We start from the raw sequence: 23,695 nt of genomic DNA, 5'->3' as shown, positions 1-23,695 counted from the left end.
TCTTACTCTGTCTGGAAGAATTCTTTGTGGATGTTTTTCAAACGGGCAGAAAATAGGGCACTCCCCAAATGGGTGAAAGTTATCTGAAAATCCAGGAAGTGCCCCTTGTTCTCCATTGTAGAAGAGGTGAAAGTGAAGCAGAGTAAGATCAACCCACGTGCTCAGGGCCACCCAGGCAGAGGGTAGAGTTAGAACCTGTCTTTTCGACTTCCAACCCTGTTTGGGTTTTTCTACTATACCATTCTCAAAGCTATCAGAGACATACTCATACCACTCAGATCCAGTTGTTTCATAAAATTTGTGGGAACATCACCATTAGGATTCTGTTCTCTTTTGACTAGGGAAAAAGCCCTAATCTGCCTATGTATGAAGAACTCCTTCAACTCTCAAATGTCTGAATGCGTATAATGAGCCCAGTGTCCGTCCTGAGCATGCACTCTTTCACACGCAAAGACCCCATTACTGATCACTGGCATGTGGAAGTATGACACAAGATATCGTCTAATGGTGATAACATGGCCACATAAAGCTGTCCCCAATTATTTGTTGCATCTCCGGAGAGGTCAAAGATGCTGGCGGTAGATCAGCCAGCCAGATGGAAGGGTGCTTTTACTGCCATTACACAAGGAGGGTTCAGCTGGGAGTTATAACGTTCCTGTTTGTCCCTAGTTAAGTGTTTTTCAGTGCAGACTTTGGAAATCAGTGCAACCTGTGGGCACTGCCAGAGAAAAGCAAACTATATCTGTTGCACCACTAAGCATAAATAGAATGTCCCAGAAAAGGCTTGGGGTCAAAACCGAATGGGATGTGAGGAGAGAGAAGACATTTAGCCTGCTACTCAGAAGGCAGCCAGCGCAGGCTCTGGATTTAGATTGCCTGGGCTACCGTTGTGCCTCTGCCTCTGGTTTAGAGGAATTGCCTGGGAACCAGATTCTGATACAGGGCTATGATTGCACTGATGAATCAACACATGTAGGGGAATAAAGGAGCAGGGTGAGGGAGAAGGAGGAGTTGAGTCGATATGATGCAGGCACAGCAGAGAGCCTCACAGGTTGCTTGGGAGTTAGAACGACTTACTGGGATTTCTCTCTGAAGCAGAGGTGCCAAACCCTTATATCTCTATACTCATCAGTCACTGGACTCAAGCAGTTCCTGGAGATGATCCTATTTAGGAGCTGGGGGATCTCTTTCCAGCTGAGGAAAATCCCCAGGAAGGTCTCAGCTGATAGCTCTCGGCTCTCCACTCTTCCCAGCAGCTGGGGGAATGAGTGCATTCATTGTGAAGGTGGAATCTTGGGGATGAACGCAGTGTTCTCTGTTGTCCACCACTTATGCTACTCAGATCCAATTGTTTCATATAATTTGTGGAAATGGCACCATTAGGATTCTATTGTTCTCTTTTACCAAGGAAATTTAGAAGAGAAACTTGAGTGGAACACTACAGGCCGTGCTACTGCAGCTGAACTAGAAGACAAAATGAAACTCATCATGCCTCTTCCCTACCATCCATGCTCAATTCTCTGCATCCTCTGCTAATGCTTCTGTTGGTGTCAAAGCTAATTTGGTGGGATGACAAATACCCTCATCAGATTTGAGGGATCTGAGTCCTTGGTGGCCATGCTTTCCCCAGGCCATGGCCACTGCTTGTGTATATTTACTACCAAATTGAGTAGGAGGCGCTATAGTGGGTGATCTGGGTGTCTAACACGCTCTTCCCTGTTTATACTGTTTAAAAGCTACCCTAAGTCAGGTAACTGATCAGAATCAATTACTCCTTCCTCCACCCTTTTCTTGTTGATCTCTTGGTATACAGAGACCAAAGTAACATGCAACAACCATGACTTAAAATTTATTAAGACATTTTCCTCGGGGCACCGGGTGGCTCAGTGGGTCAAAGCCTCTGCCTTCAGCTCAGGTCATGGTCTCAGGGTCCTGGGATCTGGCCCCACATCGGGCTCTCTGCTCAGTGGGGAGCCTGCTTCCCCTTCTCTCTCTGCCTGCCTCTCTGCCTACTTGTGATCTCTCTCTGTCAAAATAAATTAAAAAAAAAAAAAAAGACATTTTCCTCTGCCCGTGGTGAAAGTATTTCCCTCTGGGAACTATGGTTTCTAAAACTGCAAAGTTCAGAGTTGTGAGGTTGAGAAGCACAAATTCTCCAAAAGTGTCACCTAGGATGATGGTAAATAGCACTACTTTAACTTCAGTCTTTGATTCCTAGACTAACGCATTTACCTACTGAGATAAAAAGCTAAAATGGGTGATTTTGTGTGTATTCTGCATCTTTGATAATGTGCTTTAAGTAGACACCTCAATAATGCCTTTAAAGAGAATCTCAGAAGGGCAGCTGTGTGGCTCAGTCAGTTAAGCATTTGCCTTCAGCTCAGGTCATAATCTCAGGGTTCTGAGATCAAGCCCTGTGTTGGGTTCCCTGCTCAGCAGGGAGTCTGCTGCTCCCTCTCCCTCTGCCTCTTTCCCTCTGCTTGTGCTCTCTCTTTCTCTCTCTTAAATAAACTAGATAGATAGATAGATAGATAGATAGATGAAATCCTTTAAAAAAAAAAGTATCACAGAAGCTTCTGGGTAGTATACTATGTGATAGGGCCAATGGCTCCCATAGTCATGCACCAACAATCCCATCAATTTTGCTGTCAAGTAGGATCATTAGATTGCAATGACATTATATATAGTCCTGTGCTGGAGGATGAAATAGTCTCTAATACCTAAGATCATAGTGCTGGTTGAGACTCTGAGAGATAAATCCGTATCTAGCTTGTGTGTTTATTCTAGTCAAGATGAATCTTTGTACCTTCTTGAATGAGAGAAGTCCAGTTGTAATCAACTTGTCATTGAGTTGTCAAGTGCCTGATTGGTTTTGTTTTGTTTTGTTTTGTTTTGCTTTTTGGTTGGTTGGTCTTCTTGAGGATGGGGGTGTCATATTGGAGGCTCAGTATTGGTCTTTGTTAATGGAGGTTTGGACATTTGACATTAGCAGTAGCTAAGGTAGCCTTGGTGAGTTAAAGTCATGTTGTTGAGGCCATGTATAGCCTCCATTTCTACTACCATGTCTACTTTGTAAATCCATTATGCTGGCACAGGGTGACCAAATATAGACTGGCCAAGACTGGTTTTTTGGTGTCTGTTTTATGACAGATGCCCTCTGATTAGTGTTGGCGTTAACACATGACATCAGGATCTTTGCACTTCTTGCCTACTCTCATTCTTCTTATTTGAATTCATTGTTCCCAATCTCTCAATCATTTTTCTTCAAAGTCCTAAGCAACAAGACAAATTATTTGTCATTGTCCATTGTCATTGTATATTTTCTTCCCCCAAGACACTTGTCTATCCATAAAAAGAGGGAAAAAAGTACACTGGCCAAAGCTTTGCGGACTGGGAGTATTTTACCTGCCTTTCCCTTTTAATGCCACTGCTGAGTGTGGCTGAAACTTGTCGTTGTCCCTCTCCTGTCAGCTGGTCATAAGTGATTCCCCCAGGTAGCCACATGGTGAGCTAAAGAAGAGGAACCCATGTAACTCTGGTGGTTGATATGGTGTCTGGACCACCTGCTTGTTCAGCTTACTTATGTCCTCTCCCAGAGATATTACTTCTATCTTATGACATGGTGGGTCTGATAGAACCCAGCTCATGATAGATAATTATGGACACAAGGTTCCTTGAAGCCTATTTGTCAGGATCTCAGAATATTACTGGTCTTGGTCCACCCTATTCTGATTCTCCTATTATACCTTCCCCAAAACTACATATGATACCTTTTCCCATTGTAGATATTTCTAATACCATAGTTATCTGTAGGATTTATAGCCCAAGTAGCAGAACTACTTATCCAATAGCCTAAACTACTGGAGACCCCCTTCTTATTTGGAGTCTCAGCTGATAATCTTTTGTATCACCTGGAAATGGGTCAGAACAGTATTTTTAAGTATGAAATATGCTACCACCAGAATCTGAACAGCCCTATCAGAATGCCATGTTCTATTAGCCACTTTCATAGCTTTCTATATAGTCAGACCATATAGTTGCTAATCTAGATGTTTATTGTTATTGACAAAATTATGTCCCCTCTACATTCGTATGTTGAAAACTCTAGCCTCCAATGTGAACATATTTGAAATACTTAATGTTAAAGGAGGCCATAAGGATCAGGCCCTAATGTGATAAGACTGGTATCCTTATGAGAAGAGAAAGAGAAAGCAGGATCGTGTATGCACAGAGGAAAAGGCAATGTGAGAACACAGAAGGGGTCTCCCTGCAAGCCTGGATGAGAGACTTCACCAGAAACCAGCTCTGCTCATACTTTGATTTTTGGACTCCTATCTCTAACAACTATGAGAAAATGAATTTCTGTTACCCTAGTTCATGGTACTCTATTAGGCATCCTGAGCAGACTAATATGCTCATTATGATATTTGTGCCGACCTTGCTTTTAATGAAAATTCTACCAACTAGCCTTTACTATTGCTAATACTGAATCCAGCTGTGTAACAGCAGTTTCTGTTGTAAGCCTTGGCCCATGGAGGACAGCCACCACTGAGCTTCTCAATGATACTTAATGATTCTTTTCTCTAGCACATTCCCTATCACTGTAGTACAGGGACTACCTTGTGGGCTCTCCGGCTGAATCACTCAACTGGCATATCTTCTAGCCTTAAATATATATCCATTAGAGCATGCTCAGTCTCTAAGTCTTTTGATTCTTTCTTTCAATGCCATCTTTTATTCTACCCAGTTATGGAATTTCTATATCACTTTTAAAAAATTCTTTAGGAGACACCCTACCACATTGGGAACATCTCTTGAAATCTTTACCATTAAATCCTGTACCAGAGGAAAGTGCTCACGTATCAATAAACTTAATTATCCAGTCCTGTGTTCTGCCCTTGTTCATCTAGCATCCTCAGAATCCTGTCCCATATGTTTTTTTCTGGCTCCTGCTGCTACATGTTGGTTATGTTCAGCAGCACCTTCAAGATATAATCCCTTTCTCCCTTAGAAGACCCAGGAATTCTCTGGCCAGGTTATATGGTGATTTGGCTCCAGCTTTTTGACCTGTTGGGAGGAGAAGAGAGGTGGAGGTAAATCCTGCAAAGCCGGGCCTCTGAATTTTCTTCAGAGGAGACAGCTCTGGTCTTGAACTGGAAGGAACTGGCCACTTCTGCAAGTGAAGAATGTTTAGAGGGAATCTGTGGTTTCAAGGTTTTTGAGTGTAGAGACCCAGATATCCCTATACCAAGTCTCAAGATTCCATTCCTTCCAAACTAGGTCCCCTATATTTGCACAGCAGATTAGCTAAGGCTGATGAGTCAGCCTTCTCTGGAGTTCTACTACTCTTAAAATTAAGTCCTAGGGGCGCCTGGGTGACTCAGTGGGTTAAAGCCTCTGCCTACGGCTCGGGTCATGATCCTGGGGTCCTGGGATCGAGCCCCGTGTCGGACTCTGCTCCTCCGGAAGCCTGCTTCCCCCTCTCTCTCTCCGCCTGCCTCTCTGCCTACTTGTGATCTCTGTCTGTCAAATAAATAAAGAAAATCTTAAAAAAAAAAAAAAAAGAATTAAAAAATTAGGTCCTAAAAGGGAACCTGAGTTTTCCTGCTCTAGGCTCAAGAGGTAAGTCTCTTTGCATGCTACCTATGAGACCCTTTAACTTTCCTTTCAGCTGGTGATTAATCATTCCCAATCTTCTATTATCTTTCTGGGATACATCCTGGGCACTAACCAAAAGCCATCAGATGGCATTTTCATTATAATCACTGTTTACCAGATCTTCTCATATTGCTGCTACCAGGACTCCCTTCTGCTGGTTTCTGGCCCAAGATCATTACTTTGAAAATATTAACAATTGCATTGTTATAGCTTGTTAGAGTTGATCATTACTCCACCAAACACTAGGGGTTTTTATTGCCAGTGAGAGGGCAATTCAGCTCTAGAGCCCATTGAAAAGTAACCCCCAATGCCAGCCCACCCCACGCCCTCATCTTGGGCCACTTCTACTACCAAATGTTCTAGGTGGATTTCTCAAAAGTAGACTTTGAGGAGATTCAAGTGCAATAAGTTTATTAGGGAGTACCCCTGGGAAGGAGGCCTACAGGGTGTGAAGACACTAGGACTGGGCAGAAGGAAGAGTTGAGCTGTGATGTTTTGGAAGGAGATCTCAGCTGATCTCTCTGGGAGCTCCAGAGCTGGGACAGATCTTCACAAATGCATCTCTTAAGGTAAGGTGGGGGGAGGGGGCATATTTTTGCAGGCCTCGCCAACAAGGCATTGGCTGTAGTCTATCTCTCAGGAAGGGACATGAGACTTTCTCAGCCGAGTACATTATTCAGAAAGGAACTCAGCTATGAACAGCCAGTCACCAATGCTCTGCCCAGCTCAGGAATTTTCTTATTCCTAAAGGTATTCACTACAGGTTGGCCTTGTCTTTGTGTCTTACTTCCTTAGCTATATATTTAAGAAGATACTAGGATTTTAGGTTATTAAAAGGATTAAATCATTTATTTCATGTAAAGTGCTCACTAGTGTATAGTAAGCATTCAAGAAAATCTTAGGTTCCAATAAAATGTATTTGTGTTTTAGTAATAATACTAACCATGACGGACATGAGTTCAAACCGTGTAGACTTGAGAGAGCTGTGACGTTCCACATCACATTAAGTAATCCTCATTAAGTTGTTTTGTTGCGGAAAACAAAAATCAGACCACTGAGAAGCCAAGCAACATTTGGAGAAGTAGGAGAACTCAGGCTTATTTTACGCTGGCAGACCCAGATGAGCTCGCTCTCGAAATCCTGGGCCCTGGGCCATAGGGTTACAGAGCTTTTTATAGGACAGTGCAGGGGGTCTTGTTCCAAGGGCTGTGCTGACTGCTGGCAGGTGGGTTTAAATGGGGGGAGTGCTTTAGGTGGGAACGGCAGTTAGGACACTGCAGGAAGCTTGTGGCTGGAAGCCTGTCTACAGAAGCAGAAATGGCTGGTTATCTCTTGCTCAAGTGGGGCTCCTGGTTATCTCTTATTATGGCTAGTAACTTTCCATCTTCTGGGACCTGCTCTGGGTAATTTCCTCTTCAGTTTTAAATAATCCAAGTTGTTACCTGTAAGAATCACTAAATAAATAGAAGTGACATTAATGAAGACCAAGTCCAGAAGTTTCCTCTAAGAAATTTCTTGCTATCATCTTGCTATATTAGCTGTCAGGTATTAACAGAAGAACATAGACTTTTCTGATAGTCTAGAACTACTATTTTATAGGACATTTCTAAGCCATAGTTTATAAATAAAGATGTTCGTTCTGGATTCTAGGAGTATTGAGAACATTCAGGGAAAATGGAAGAAACAAGAAATCAGTGTGGGGAGTTCTGGGCTACTGGGGTGGACATCAAGGAGCTGTGGGAAAAATATTTATTGGCTATTATATAATAAATAGAAGTCAAGTACTGATAAGTTAAATCAGCTTATTTGTGAATCCTGAGTCAGTTTTCTTATATCTAAAGATTATCTTAATAGGTACAAGCTTATAAAGCAACTGTTTCTCATGAATTGTTAAGGGAGCATAGCAATCCTGCCTAACTCATAGGTTCGTTGTAAGAACTAAATAAGACAAAGTATTTAAAGTGTTTAGCACAATGCATGGTTCATGGTGAATATGTATATTTATTGGCTATTAGAATTATCATTAAGCATTTATCAAGGCAAGACAATCGACTCAGGCAAGCAAATGTGGTTATGATGATAAGTCATAGAGCATATAATTGAGAACTACCCAGCCTAATATTTGTCCTCAAGGAACTTACCTCCTATTTCTTATGGGACTTAGTCTCTGGACTTACCTTGATAAGTTCACAGTCAAAAGCTCTGTACTTGGATGATGGAAGAAAGTAACTGGTACATATTTCAGATATGGAAAAATGTTTCAGTGGTTTGCCTTTTAACCAGTGGGTCTCTAGCTGCTCTGTTCCCTCTTGTTTGTCTCCTTCTTTAGCAAAGTGTTAAAACCCTTTTCTTATAATGACAGGCAGTAAAAGGGCACTGTGTTTCTGCAGGACCTGGCTAAAATTTGTTGACATTCAGCTAAAATTGGATAATTCATTCATTATGTATAGACCTGTTCACATAATGGAAGATGTTTCTTTTTCATTTAAAAAAAAAAAAAAGCGCCACACAATAAAAATGTTTAATTAATGGCATGTGCAAGTCTTAAGCAAAGATTTATTTGTTTTGTGGATTTAGCAAATTCTTTCAGCCAATTCCTCCCAGACGCTGACAAGCCTGTTTGTTTATATTCATTAGCTCTTCTAAAACCCAGCCAAGTATTAGGATTATTTTTGAAATAACTCAGGTAGTTTCTGAGATAAGGGATGTGTGTCTTCAGGATCTTACCCACCACATTAGACCCTTTATGAAGCATCTCCAGGTCTTCAAAGGAGGTGTTAGATGAGTCTGTCCCTTCCTACTGCAATATAGAGAGCAATTCTCAGTTATAAACTATTTATTATCAACTACTCACAGACACACTAACAATGTGTTTTTTTAAATCTTCCATTAATTTTCCCTTAGTCTTTTTTTTTAATAAATATTTTATTTATTTATTTGACAGAGAGAGAGAGAGAGAGAAAACAAGCAAGGGGATTGGCAGGCAGAGGGCATAGGAGAAGCATGCTCCCCACTGAGCAAGGAGCCTGATGCGGGGGTTCAATCCTAGGACCCTGGGATCATGACCTGAGCTAAAGGCAGGCATTTAACTGAATGAGCCACCCATTTTATTTATTAATGATTTCAATTGTCTCAAAATTAGAGACCTATACATTTGTAGGTGGGCAACCTAAAGCCAATAGGTTTCTGGGACAAGATTCCCAAAAGTTTAGTACTGTAGAAGGTAATAGGATGACACCATCAGAGAGACAAGGACCTGGAGATAATCATTTACATATAGGTGGGGCCTCAACTAAGAAATGAAAGGTCCTGCCATAGCTCAATTTTGGCTCTCTCTTATTGAATTTAGGCTGATATATTCTTATAATTCCTTTTCTGTGCATTGATATTCTTTGAAACCTCTACCTTCCTAGCTCAGCATTTTAGCAACCCAGTTAACCTCACTGCTTAAGTTCCTAGCATACTTGAAAGTCAGAACAGTTCATTATTTTTTCAACATTTGCCTCTTCCATACAACAGCAGATTTATTTTCAATATTAATCGTGAAATGAAAAGATTAGCCAGAGATAATACTAGCTGGAAGAGGGGAAGAAAATGCAAACTGAAATTTTCCTTTATTGAAATTCATATATATAATCATGCTAATTAACAAATAATTTAAAATAATATAATGTTAAAAAAGAAAAAAGTAATACTTAACAATTTTAAGTACCTTATGTTTTTAGACAAAGGAGGAAAGGTATACCTGCATATTGAACACAGTAATGAATAATAATATGACAGTTTCTGGTTTTACACCTTATCTTCTGCAAATTAGTGAATGATATCATCCAAATTGATCCTTTTCACACATTCTTATTCAGTAGATAATACAGCTGTATTTGTTGAACTTAATCTGTCTTTATTAATAGTTGAAAAAAACATTTTATTAATCTTAGCTTCAAAAATTTCTTTCACATGAAGCAATAGACAAATCATTAAGAAAAATCCTAAACTCCAGGGTAAGTTTTCTAAAGACATAAAAATTCCTTTTCATATTAAATTCTAGAAATTATAATAATTTCCATGTCTTTCTCTTCCAAATAGATTTTTTTCAGCTTTTAAGTATTGCTTCAGTAGAAAAATTTTGAACACAAAAAGTTCTAAAGGGTCAAATACAATGACAGAATTAAACCAACTCAAGTTCTATATCTTGGTCTTTGTAGTCATTGTACTGTCATTATTTTCAATCTACTTTTTAAATTCAGGACTATATAGTGCTATAGACCTTAGAGATGCACCGTGCCTTCAGCAATCTTAAACTATTCTGAATATTAAAAACACAGAACTAATGTATGTAGGTTAATATGGTTACCTTCCATGTAGAACACAATGTTTATTAAAGAATAATAAATATAAACTAATTTAGATCTTATACCTATATTTTAAAATGCAGTCATTGGAATAATTGCTTAAAACTTAGACCAACAAAATACATTTTTTCTATGAAGGAGTGTTTTATCACTGACATCGTTTATAATTATTGGTTCACGGTGATAATAAAAAGTAGACAGAGATACCACTACATCCCTATTAGAATGGCCAGAATTCAGAACAGTGACAGTACCAGATTGGAGAGAATGTGGGCAACAGGAATTCTCTTTCATTACCTTGGGAATGCAAAATAGTATGCTTTGGAAAGTAGCTTAGCACTTCCTTACGAAACTAAACATGCTCTAGCCAGATGATCCAGCAATTAAGCTTAATATTTACCCAAAGGCATTGAAAACTCATGTCCATACATAAACTTGCATAGAGATGTTTATTTGTAATTGCCCAAATGTGGAAGCAACCAAGATGTCCTTCAGTGGTGAATGAAAAATAGTAGACTGTAGGATAACTAGACAATGGAATGTTATTCAGAGCAAAAAATAAATGAGCTATTGAGTTATGAAGAGACAGAGCAGAACCTTAAATTTTTATTATTAAGTGAAAGAAGCCAATCTGAGAAGACTATATACCATATGATTCAAATTATATTGCATGCTGGAAACCATGAAACTATAGAGACAGTAAGAAGATTTAGTGGTCTCCAGGGATGAGTGTGAGGGTGGTGGAGGGTTGAATAGGTAGAAGACAGAGGATTTTTAGGGCAGTGAAAAATTCTGTGTGTTACCACAATGATGGATAGATCATTAGACATAGAATACCCAAACCCGTAGAATACAAGAGTGAGCCATAATATGAACTATGGGTTTTTGATGATTATGATGTGTCATTATAGACTTATTAGTTGTAACAAATGTACTACTCTGGTGGGGGATGCTGATATAAATGGGGGAAGCTGTGAGTTTGGGGAACAAGAGTTATATGGAAAATCTCTAAACCTTCCCCTCAATTGAGCTGTAAAACTAAAACTTCTCTAAAAAAGTAAATTCTAAATTAAAAAAAGAAAGGTAGACTGACATTATATAGTGGTATTATTGTTTTTAAATCCTCAAAAGAAAATATCCTGCACCCCCATTTTTGTCTGCACTGGGACAGGCCACCCCCACTACTTGCCCCCGTACCCCGCTACTGCTCTACTTCCTGCTGGGGCTTTGTTGCTCACCATCTCAGAAAAATTTCCTGTAAACTTAATGATCTTGTATCGCAGATACACCAGGGCTAATGCAATCTACTCTAAGCCATTCTCTACATTTTCTGATAAATTTGTCAAACCAAGTAACCATGGAGGAGGACTGTGGGCAATTTTAATTTTTTTAAGAGAATGAAAGAAAAAAAATAATGCCTGAAAGCAATGGAAAGTAGATGAGACTCAACAATAAATCAGAGAGACAGAACTGCCCCAGCTAATTCAGTCAGAAAGGAGTAAACAACTACAGAGGCTTGATTCAGACTATTACCTTTAATGCATTAGGAAAAAGAGACAGAAGAGAGAAAATGACTAAGTAATACATGTGAATTTCACACTTCACACTTTGTCACTTAGCATAGCTTCTACCTCGCTCCTATCATCCTGCACTGATACAACATCTGAACAATAGAGAGAGGCAGGAATAATGGGCTCCTTTTCGGAGAAATTAATTCAGTGAGACATAAATAAGAATACTCTTCTAAAAGAGAGATTCAAAAGCAAATGTGTAGAAAACAACTTGAGCTAGGAGGGGCAGCAGAAAGGCAAACACTGGGTGGGAAAAAGAATTCGAGTTCTTGAACCATGAATTCAATGCTTGCATCCATTCTCTCCTTTCAATGAAATATATTAATAATTTATTAATGTCAAGTATTGTTCCAGGTGATGAAAAATACAAGTATAAACTAATCTCCATGATCGGTGCTCTGACCCACTGATGAATTCAAATTGTCACATTTACACAAAATACCAAATCTCCATATTCTGTACCTCTAGCTGTCTGATTAGGAAGCAGTCCAGTTTTCCCAACAATCCCTTCTTTTCTATTTTTCTCTTTAGACATCACTGGGGTGGGGTGGCCAGGAAGGGCTGTCTGCCATTATGAAGCCTGTTGTCCTGGAGGATTAGGCAAGGTTCAGATCACAAATGCTTTTCATGACATGCAAAGGAGTCTGGAGTACTTAGGCAATGGAGAACCACTGAAGGATTTTTTTTTTTTTAAGATTTTATTTATTGATTTGACAGAGAGAGATCACAAATAGACAGAGAGGCAGGCAGAGAGAGAGAGAGAGAGAGAGAGAGAGAGAGGGAGGGAAGCAGGCTCCCTGCTAAGCAGAGAGCCCGATGTGGGACTCGATCCCAGGACCCTGAGATCATGACCTGAGCCGAAGGCAGCGGCTTAACCCACTGAGGCACCCAGGTGCCCCCCACCGAAGGATTTTTAACCCACAGCAGTCACAGAGAGATTTATGTTGTTTTAGGAATTTAATGCTGGTAGAGTAGGTTGAATGGTTACATGCCATCCCCCCAAAGGGGATCCCTAGGATCTATGAATGTGATCTTATATGAAAAAAAGAGTCTTTGCAGGTATAATTAAGTTGAGGATCTTGAGGTAATTTTATTCTGTATTATTTGAGTAGAGACTAAATCCAATGACAAGAATCTTAAGAGACAGAGAACAGACACACACCAGAGATGTTGTGAAGGCATGTCAGAGAGATGTGGGCTATAAGCCAAGAAAGCCAGCAACCATAAGAAACTGGAAAGGTAAAGAAGGGATTCTCTCCTAGAGTCCCAGAAGGCATGTAAGATTGCCAGTACCTTGGCTTCTGACCTCTAGAAGTGCCAGCAAATAAATTTATCTTGTTTTAAACCACCAGTTTGTGATAATTTGTTATGGCAGCCACCGGAAACCAATGCAACTAGTGGCAACATTAAGGCTGTGCTTGATATAGGAGTACGGTCAGGGATGGGCTATAATGGCAGACACTAATACTATAGGACATACTTAGAAGAATATATACCAAAATGTTAACTTTGGATGATGGGGCTCTATATAACTTTCATTTTCCTCTTTTTTTTTTATTTATGTTTTCTAGTTTTTATAGAACCGAGGCAGTAGAAGCAGGATTGAGAAGAGAATATGTTCCTTATCTATCTGTCTATCTCTCTGTCTGTCTGTCTTTCTATCCATCTATCATCTGTATAATAAATATTTTCTGGGTGCTCACTAGATGGTATATTAGGCTTTGTACAGACAACAGTGGACATTACAAAGAAAAACATAGAACTCTGCCTTATGGATCTTACATTCAAAGAGAAAAAGCCATAGAGTTTTTTCTCTTTTTTTTTTTTAAAGATTTTATTTATTTATTTGACAGAGATCACAAGTAGGCAGAGAGGCAGGCAGAGAGAGAGGGGGAAGCAGGCTCCCCGCTGAGCAGAGAGCCTGATGTGGGGCTCGATCCCATGATCCTAGGATCATGACCTGAGCTGAAGGCAGAGGCTTTAACCCACTGAGCCACCCAGGCATCCCAAAAGCCATAGAGTTTTGAGTGAAGGCATAGAAAACTTAGTTTTAAAAGGATCACTCTGGATGCTGTGTGTAGTGATTGTTAAAAATAAAGTGAAAATAGGGAGAATAGTTTAGTGACTATTCCTAATATCTTCTTGAAATCTCTGCTCCCTTGGCACACCTGGATGTCTGTGTTGGTTAAATGTTGGACTCTTGATTTCCTCTCAGGTCATGTGTGATCTCAGGGGCATGATCTTAGGGTCATGAGATAAAGTCCCATGTGGAGTCCCACATTGAGCTCCACACTCAGTGCGGGATTGTCTCTCTCCTTCACACTCTGCCCTTTCCTCGGTTCTCTCTCTCTTTCTCGAAAGAAAGAAACTTAAAACAAATCGCAGCTCCCTTGAACACTCAGTTACAAGGTATGCTGGAGGGCTTACATGCCATCCTCTATCTAGTCTTTTCAGGACTCCAGATTATCCCAAATTGTAAAGGGACTCCAAGTATCCCCCAGAGTTTGTATTTAGGAGTATACATTTTAGTCCTCATGAAAAAGCAATTTAATTCAAGCTTTTTCTCTGAGGGAAGAAAGCGTTTTAGCTTGTTTTTCAAAGAAAAAAATAGAAGAGACACCCTAGACAGGAGGATAAAAGCAATAAAGACATTCGGCATCCGCAGGAAGGAAGAATATCAAGACCAAACATGGTAAGAGCATACATACAGTCCAGGTACCTAGGGCAAGGGACTAGATTAGTCTGAAGACATTAACTAAGGGATTAGAATACCTGTGTGACTCAAATTTCAGGGTCATGGAGATTAATTTTAAGGAGGAGGGCCTATAATCTTCTATTTCTGAATCTTAGACTGTCTGACTTTCCTACTAACTATGGAGTTAATGTGGAAAATGCATCATTAATTGAATTGATACCAGCAGTTACAGTTTTCATCTCTCTGAGTGCCTTGTTGAGTTGGGGTGATTCTCTTAATGGAGGGTTTTTGTCAGAGGAGCCCATGATAACCCCTCCTCCACATTCCTCAAATAATACCTTGTGTACCTCTCTCTGTGTGCTGAGAGTAGAGGCTTACATGTCCTACTTAACGTTTGTACCCAACAAAACATCTGGTACACTGGTTTTGCACATAGTAGGGACTCGGGTTGTATCTGTAAAATTGAAAGGGGAAAGGAGAACAAGGTTGAGAAATAAAACCATGCTTCCACAAAGACTACAATGAATTCGTCTCTTTCTAAATTACTTGAGTAGGTCAGATAAATGCAACATTAAAGCTCTGTTTAGGAACACCTGCTTTCTATTTGTCCTTTAACCCTTAGCTCAGAAAGCTCTTTTTACTACGGATCTCATTTCTATTTCTATTTAGGATAGTTTGATAATCAAGCTATGATTATATATGCCTGACATCAGTGCTTCTATGACAGATGTGTGATTCATTCCAATCATCATAACTCCGTATGCAGATGTTCCTACACTATTCCATTTTCTTAATTACATAGTCTCCAAGGGCTACACCTGTGAGGGGAAGCGATCCACAAATCTACAGAGCTTAAAGAGAACTACCTTTCCCCGAGGTCTTCTCCCCAAATGCTAGGAAATGTAAGTGATTATTTTAACAAGCAGAATTTCTTCCCCCTCAAGTCATGACCTGGTTATATCAGATAAATTCAAAGCTTCTGGGCAAGCACCTTAAGGCCGTATCTTTTTTCCTCTCACAAGTTTTTGGCTGCTTGCCTTCAAACTGCAAGCTGGCAGACTCCATCCTTTAAAAGCTTAATTACCTGAAAACCCACTGGGCACCTAGAAAACCTGTAGTTCTCAGCCCTAGAGTTTGAGGATGCATGGAATAGAAATCTAATGCACTTGACCTTCTCACTCCCCGCTCATAGTCCACGCTCTTATTGCACATACTCAAATCCTCACTGAGGCCAGAAGAGCCAAGGGCTTTTGCTGACAGATGTTTCTAGAAAAGCTCCTATTCATCTGAAAGGTATCGGGCCCACTAGACCAGAGCTCCTCAAAAATGTCATCCCCATACCTTACACTAGCAGCCTCAGCAGCACCTGGGAATTTCTTAGAAATGAAATTCTCGGGTTCTAGTCTAGACCTCCTTAATCAGAAACTCTCGGGGTGGAAATCTAGGGTGCTGTGTTTTGACAGGCCCTTCAGGTGATTCTCATACTGGCTACAGGTTGAGAACCATTGTACTGGGTAATTGAACCAATGGCATTTGGCCGTAAGCCATGGAGTTACTATTTCTAGCGCGGTGCAGCGCTCACTGACCTCAGGCTCAGGAGCCGCAGGAGTTGGTGAGCGCGTTTCAAACAAGGGCTTTCAACTTTGGAGGTGCTTGGCTAGCCGGGTGGGCGCATTTGGAAATAGGGGATGTTCTCACCGGCAGCCCAAGGACCTAAGGAAATTCAGAGGACTCAAAATATGAGTTGGTGAAATCGGGGGCTGGCAAAGGAGGGACAGAGCGTCGCAGAGTTACCCTATCCTTTTCGATTTGACCATCTCCACTACTATTTTCTTCTGTTCATTCCGTCCCATAGATTTTGCTTTTTTTTTATCATTTTTTTTTTAATTTTGCTTTTTAGTGTTCCTCTTATCAAGGGTGATTCACAACAAGGGTTTATCAAGTCCTACCATGTGTGAGGTGCACATCAAAAATACGTATCTTGGGGCACCTGGGTGGCTTAGTTGGTTAATCGTCTGACTCTTGATTTCGCCTCAAGTAACGATGTCAGGGTCCTGGGATGGAGCTCTGAGTTTCAGTGGGGGGTGGGGTGGGGCGCGACCCCTGCTCAGCAGGGAGCTGCTTCTCTCTCCCTCTGGTCCACCATACTCCACTTGTTCTCTCTCTCTTTCTTTCTTTCCCTCTCCAGTGTCTTTAAATCGTTAAAAAGAAGTAGGCATAACACTAGCATAATTTTAAGGTGCTCAAACAAAAAGTTACCTTTTCTGTGCAAACATATTTCAGGGAAAGGTCCTTTGGAATGCAGTTCCCTAAACTAGATAAATGTCTTCACTTGGCACACTTTCTCTACTGCAAACACATCACACAGCACTGGCATGTTTTGTTCCTGTAATGCAGCGTGTTTACCTGGAAAACCGCAGGCATTTTAGCTTTCTTTTAATCCAAGCATTTAAGCTGGTTAAGGGAACATGTTCTCTAAAGATTTCCAGAGGGTCCATTTCAAATGCATATCATGTTGTATGTTTTATTTTAACAAATCTAAGTTTTCATTCGACTAAGTTTACATAAAATAGGATTCAACTGAGCTAACCTTTTAGTAGGAAAGAGGGAGGGAAGATGGACACATATTTTGGGTTTATAGAAACTTTTTCTGGGAGGCTAGCATTTGGAAAAACAGACCATAATCCTGTATGTGAACACAAGTAAAACTGAAGTTCAAGTTAATCTAGCTTTAGATTAGGAAGAACGAAACTTGGCTTCTGATCTTTTAAGAATTTCTCTTTCTGGGGCACCTGGGTGGCTCAGTCGTTGGGTGTCTGCCCTCAGCTCAGGTCATGATTCTGCGGTCCTGCGATCGAGACTCACATCGGGCTCCTTGCTCAGCGGGAAGCCTGCTTCTCCCTCTCCATTACCCCTGCTTGTGTTCCCTCTTTCCCTGTGTCTCTCTCTGTCAAATGGATAAATAAAATCTTTAAAAAAAATTTGTCTCCTATATATATGTATGTATATGTGTGTGTATATATATACACACGCAGAGAGAATATGTATATACATATGTGTGTATATGTGTGTATAATTTGGCCTAAAAATACCTACTTTCTTCTGAGATTTTCTTAACTGATACTTTAGACATATGATTTAATGCCAACTTCAATGGGTTATTAGGATAATCTAAAAACACAAACTATTTCACCACTATGGAAATACTGAGTTAATACAAACAATTACTAGAACAGGAGGAAACCTGCTGATTCATGGATTCTGTCTCTCAGGTTGAACTAGTTTAAAAGAGAGGCCATAGGATTGCCCCCTGCTGAAAGGGTGGTATGGAATTGGGACTCTTTTATTAGAAGCATGTACTCAGCAAAAGTGTCTTAAGTTTTTTTCATCAATGTGTAACCTTATATTAGCTTAAGGTGTACAACATAATGATTCAATATTTGCATGTATTATGAAATGATCATCACAACAAATCATGTTGACATCCCTTACCCTCCATAGTTCCTTTCTTTCTTGTGATGAGAATTTTTGAGATCTATTCTCTTAGTAATTTATAAATACACAACATAGTACTCTTAGCTATATTTATCCTGCTATACACTATATCCTCATGTTTTATTTTAAAACTGGAAGTTTGTAGTCTTTGTCCACTTTTGCCCATTTCTTTCACATCTCTACCCCCTGCATCTGGCAACCACCAATCTGTTCTCTGAGTTTTGTTTGTTTGTTTGTTTTAAGATTTTCCATATGAGATCCTAAGGGATTTTATTTTTTCTGTCTGACCTACTGCATTTAACAAAATGTCCTCAAGATCTACCCATGTTGTTGCAAACGGTATTATCTTCTTTTTTGTGGCTGAATAATATTCCATAATATATGTGTGCATACATGTGAGTTTGTGTGCACACACATGTGTGTAAACATTGTTTATCCATCAGTGGACATGGAGGTTGTTTCCATAACTTGGCTATTGTAATAATAATGCAGTGAACATGGGTGTACATATCCTTTCCAATTAGTGTTTTCTTGTTTTCTTTTTTAGATAAATACCCAGAAAGGGGAATTGCAGGATCATAGGTTAGTTCTAATTTTAATTTTTTGAGGAAACTCCATATTGTTTTCCTTAACGGCTACACCAGTATACATTCCTGTAACAATGTACTAGATTTTTCTGTTCTTCACCTCCTCACCAACATTTCTTGTCCCGTTGACAGCCTTTCTAACGAAGGAGAGGTGGTATCTGGTGGTTATGTTTTGCATTTCCCTGATAATTAGTGATCTGTAGCTCGTTCTTAGAAAAATATCTGTTCAGATCCTCTGCCCATTTTTTAACCAGCCTGTTTTTAGGCCTGTTGAGCTGCATGAGTTCTTTATAGATTTTGAATATTAGCCCCTTCTCAGATAGAACCATTTGGTAGGTTGCCTTTTGATTGTGTCAGTTTCCTTTGATATGAAGGAGCTTTTCAGTTTGACTTAGTCCCGTGTGTTTTGTTTTGCTTCTGTGGGTTTTGCTTGTGGTGCGAAATCCAAAAAATCATCGTTAAGATCAATGTCAAGGAGTTACCACCTATGATTTGAGAGTTTCATAGTTTCAGGGCTTATGCCTGATGGCTTCATGAATTTATGTGTCATCCTTGTGCGGGGGCCACGCTACTCTTCTTTGTATCCTTCCAGTTTTAGTACATGTGCTGCCCATGTGAGCACAGCAAAGTTTGTTTTAACATCTCTGTGTATATTGGAGACAGTGGGGATTAAAGTTAATCTGAGCTACAAACGAATGCATTGGACATCCTACAAAACAAGAAATATTCTACCCTGTTGGAATAAACTTCTGTCAACTGGTAAAATCGCCTAATCCTGGAAGTGCTGAGTTAGGGTCACAGCAAAAGTGATGCACTTCTTGTACTTTTTTCAAATGTCCACTTGCCCCTGAAGACAGATTCACATTGACTTCCTCCTCTGCTAGTCCAACTTAAAGAACATTAAGCTGTGATCTTAATGCTCTCTCACCTCAAGGCTGGAGTGGAGAATTTTTTTTCTAAAGATAATGCTTTTCCCCAGGCATGTTCTGTAGGCTTCTCTGTAGGAAAACATGTAGGATATCCTTCCTGAGAACATGGGGGGATACACTGAATATCCCAGCACTGTCTTTGGGGTTGAACTCGAGCTGGTATTATAGGGTCAAGCCCCCCACTTTGGGGTCAAGCCAAGAGAAGAAGCCACCTCATAAATCCATTGTGGAGACCACAGTGACCATGAGGAATTGGCTTTGTCCTTCCAGGAGGTTCCTCCAGCTGTTTTCCATCACAGTCTGGTTCTGAGTAGACCAAGGGAAACCTAGGATAAGGCTGTGCTCAGGCTCAACGATATCTTCAAATTGCCTATATTTTAAAACCCCTAAAAACTGTAATGGTTTAGTTAAGCTGGTGGCTTTATGGCCTGCTTCTCCTCACAGTCTAAGGCTTTCTCTTTAACGGAGAAGTCAGGTACCATTTTCCTTGCTTGGATGACTGGCTGTGTTAAGGCTCAGGGGTTCTGGGAGGGGGAAAAGGCAGAGCATGGACCTTGGTGGGAGCCTCACTCCCCTTGTGGCAGACGGCCTACGAATCTCCAGTCCTTTGGAGTACATGAAACAGGGCTCTGAGGAGTGAGTAGGCATTAATTTAGGAACTAGAAAGGGAAGGGTGAGTTTTCACATGGTGAAGCTTGCCTTGAATCCACCCACGAAAATGCTGTTTCAAAGAAAAGAAAATGTAGGTTATGACTTGAATGTTAAGAGAAAGGAAAAGCAGGCCCTCCTATAAGAAAGCAGTGTAACCACACCCTGATATAGCCCTGCCACTTATCTCTTTGAGTGACATCCTTCCTACTGCGCATGAATTCTGACCTTGAAGAGGCATTTGAATGTCCTTGAATAGACTTCTCAGCCTTCATCTCGAGGTGGTTTGACCTTTGCTGAGCGAAGCTGTTTTTCAGAGTCACCACCATCTGCTGACAGAAAGGGCTTGTTAGAACTGCAGAGGTTTCAATATCAATGTAAGTATCTTGATATTGTTTGAGAAATCCTTTATTTAGGCAAATATGGAAGCATTTGTCCAATGCAAAGATTCCCTTTAGAAAATTAATTGCTGATCACCTTTTTTTTTTTTTTAAGTGCAGCTAAAGCTGTAGGCTAAAGACTCAGATTACGTGTTCCTCTACTAACACTTCTTTCACTGATGTTGGCAATGTAATTTTCCTTATCCTTAACATGGGGTAACATACTAGTTCTCCCCTTCCAAGTTTGGTAGGATTTGATGAAGTCTTACATATAAGACACCTGGCACCATGCCTGGATCTTAATCACTCATTGTTACCTTACCATATTTTATTATTAATTTCACCGATCTCCTGTGGGATTTATACTTGAGGCCATACCCAGCAATTGGGTATTTGATCAGGAGTCAGATAAAGTGAGAAGCAGACCTATTTGCTACTCTGACTCCTCAGGGTTACGGAGAGGTGATCGGTGACCCAATTGTACGAAGTCTGGCTTATTTGGAATGCTGGTGTCTGTCTTTTTATTTCTCCTTTAACAGCTGCTTGCATTAGCCTTTTGGGAGTTGAGCAAAAGAGTTTTTCATTTTTAGGAAGCCACATGTTCTCGATCTTTAAATCAAAGGTGAAATGCAACGTGCCATGGCAGTAATCCAAAGTTTGGAGGCCACATGGACTTTCTGGCTTAAACTCATTTTCTATGAAGTCAAAATTCATCCTGAACTTTTGAAAGCACTGAAGACGATGAGCTGAGGCAACAGTGAACAGACATGAGAAGAAGGCCCCTGGTGGCCAAAATGAAGTTTCTCCCTCTCAGTTTTTAATGGCATGTGAAAGGCATTAATCCACACTTTCATTTCCTGTTAGCCAAATAGAAATGTCTGGAGATAATGTGAATACCTTATGGCATAAGTGACTTTCTAAAGTATCTTATTAGAACTCCTTATCTGTGTAAATGAGGAAGCACTGGGGCTTGACAGCGGAATACACCTCCTAAAAACTGACGATTGGGAGCTGCTCACAAAGAAGTTAGCCCAATACCTCTGGGGAAACTGCCAGGGGACAAGGCAGCTCTCGTCTTTTCTCAAGTACAGGCACTGTCTGACATGTCACGTGTAGGTCACTTCCTTCTGTGGCAGCTCTACCCAGAGGTGAAATCAGGTTTCCCAAATGCCTCTCAAGAACCATTAGGACAAATGATGCTGCCACAGGCGCAGGCTTGGATCTTCCTGCAGAGAGCAGAGAGAAGTGTCATTCAGGAAGGGTGTTGGATGTGCTTTTGAGAATGAGGCCCTAGGTTTCAGAAGCACATTGTTCCAAAAGGAGGTTTATAGATGATCGAGGCTGCTTGGCTGATATTTAATGTAGAAAAGCTACTGTGGATCAATGTTGGAGAAAACTCAAAACCAGTACCCTCACCGAAAAACATCCCAAACCCCTCAAAACAAAAACCAATGGTCTGAAGCCTCTGTCTCTTTAGAAAGGATGGTTTTACTTGAAAAAAAAGTCTGAGGATGTACAAGGCAGAGCTGGGGACATCATATTATCCAACTCCAATCTCCACCTTCCATTCTCCTTGCCTTGCTCCCCTTCCAGGGTCTATATCACCTTCATCCTTGCAGTAAGCTTCTTAGGATTCTATTCAGATTCATTTGACATGAAGAATCCTTTTCTTCATGTTCCCAGGAAGACTCTGCCAGAAGCCCACAGGGTCCAACATTGACATCAATGACATTGACATTGACATCATTTTCCTTTATCTTTACTTTTCCCCTTATAAGACTACGTCTCAGTATTGTCTGTTCAAATCAGCAAATACAACATTTCCTTTGAAAATGGGTTTGTTCATTCTATAAAGATTCACTGACCTCTGTTGTAAATATTGTATACTTCCATCATAAACTTTCTATTTTCAGATTTTTCTTGTATTTTTTTCTCTTTGTTTAGTCATCTGAGTTTTATGATTGAAGTGCTTTTTTTAATAAAATGCAAGTACATTTTTTTTAAATGTTGGCCATTTATCTTGCCATATAAATCAATTTTTCTACTCTTCTCCTCATCTGTGGTATTGCTTTCAGTTCCTCAAACATATTTCAGGTAAATGGTTAAATTGGTGTGGCCACAGTTAGGGACCCATCCGATGTCTGCTGCTGAGGCAGAAAAGATGAACACAGTTAATGGGTAAATGATAGGCCAATGCTGAGGTCAATATTTACCCCACTGTACAATAAATCTTGATAACTGGCTAACTACCAAAACAAGATGTCAATAATCAGTAGAGTATGCTTTATCCTTCCAGAATAACTTCATTAGCAGTGTATGGAAATTCAGGGGATAAAAATTGCAAACATTTTGTGGTATTCTTTTGGTCCTGAAAGGAAACTATTTCTATATCAAGGTAAAGATCTTGAAATCCGTGGTTTTCAAGATTTTATTTGAGAGCGCGCATGTGCATTCAGAGCAGTGTGGGGGGTGGAGGGTCAGAGGCAGAGGGAAAAACAGGCTCCCCACTGAGCAGGGAAGGGATGTGGGATTTAATCTTAGGACCCCAGGATCGTGACCTGAGTCAAAAGGCAGACCCTTAACTGACTGAGCCACCCAGGCACCCTGGAATCATTGGTTTTCAAACTTTAAAATGCATTGGAAGCATTGAGGCACTTTTGGATAAATACAGATGGCTACATTCCACCCCTGTTCTGAGCAAGTGGGAGTGGTCTTGTGCCCACATAGTGTTTCACAAAACACTAGGACAATCTGGTTGAGGAAAGCTAGGGAACATGCTTTGAGGAAAAATGGATTTAAATTCTACATTGGGCCTGGGAATTAGTAGTTATCATCCAACCAACATTTATTTAGAGACAACTAGGTCTAAAGCTATAGGTGTATATAGTCATTATGAAGTACTTGTACTTTTTCTCTGTTGCTGCTCTGTTCTACCTAGTTATATGGTAATTTTTGGTTCTTACATAGGAGATTGGATAAGGTTAAAAACAAGGCTTATTGATATAATTTATCAATGACAATCTGTGAAAGAATCTCTTAAAAAAGCAATTGCTCATACTTGGAGACACAGCATTTCTCCTAAATAAAAAAGGGGAAAAATAAATCATTACATTACTATTTCATAAACTTAATCAAGTAGCAAAATGTTGGCAAACTTTTGGGGAAAAGAGATCAAAATAGTAAACTAAAATCAGTAAATGTATAATTTTGAGATAGGAAACACATCAGTAAAAATACTTTTCAGTATGTATTTTTCAGTGCATTGTTTATTATAGACAATACAACTGTAAAATTTTACAATTCTGTATGTTCTGCTATAGGAAAAATAATGTAAATTTAAAACATAAAATAACTAGTTTCAGTATTTCCTGCCTGCATAC

The 23,695-nt window shown here is 40.1% G+C and overlaps 1 non-coding gene across 1 annotated transcript; it reads right to left on the bottom strand.

Moving 5' to 3' along the window:
• Positions 1 to 18,873: 18,873 nt before the first annotated feature.
• LOC116858706 lies at positions 18,874 to 18,980 on the bottom strand. Its single transcript, XR_004380995.1, has one exon. It is a non-coding gene; the product is annotated as a U6 spliceosomal RNA (small nuclear RNA).
• Positions 18,981 to 23,695: the final 4,715 nt, after the last annotated feature.

This window comes from Lontra canadensis, unplaced genomic scaffold (assembly GCF_010015895.1).
Source record: "Lontra canadensis isolate GAN:19392208 unplaced genomic scaffold, GSC_riverotter_1.0 scaffold3, whole genome shotgun sequence".
NCBI classification, from domain to species: Eukaryota; Metazoa; Chordata; class Mammalia; order Carnivora; family Mustelidae; genus Lontra; species Lontra canadensis.
The sequence above is the reverse complement of the archived record's forward strand: the minus strand, read 5'-3'. Positions and strand labels throughout refer to the sequence as shown.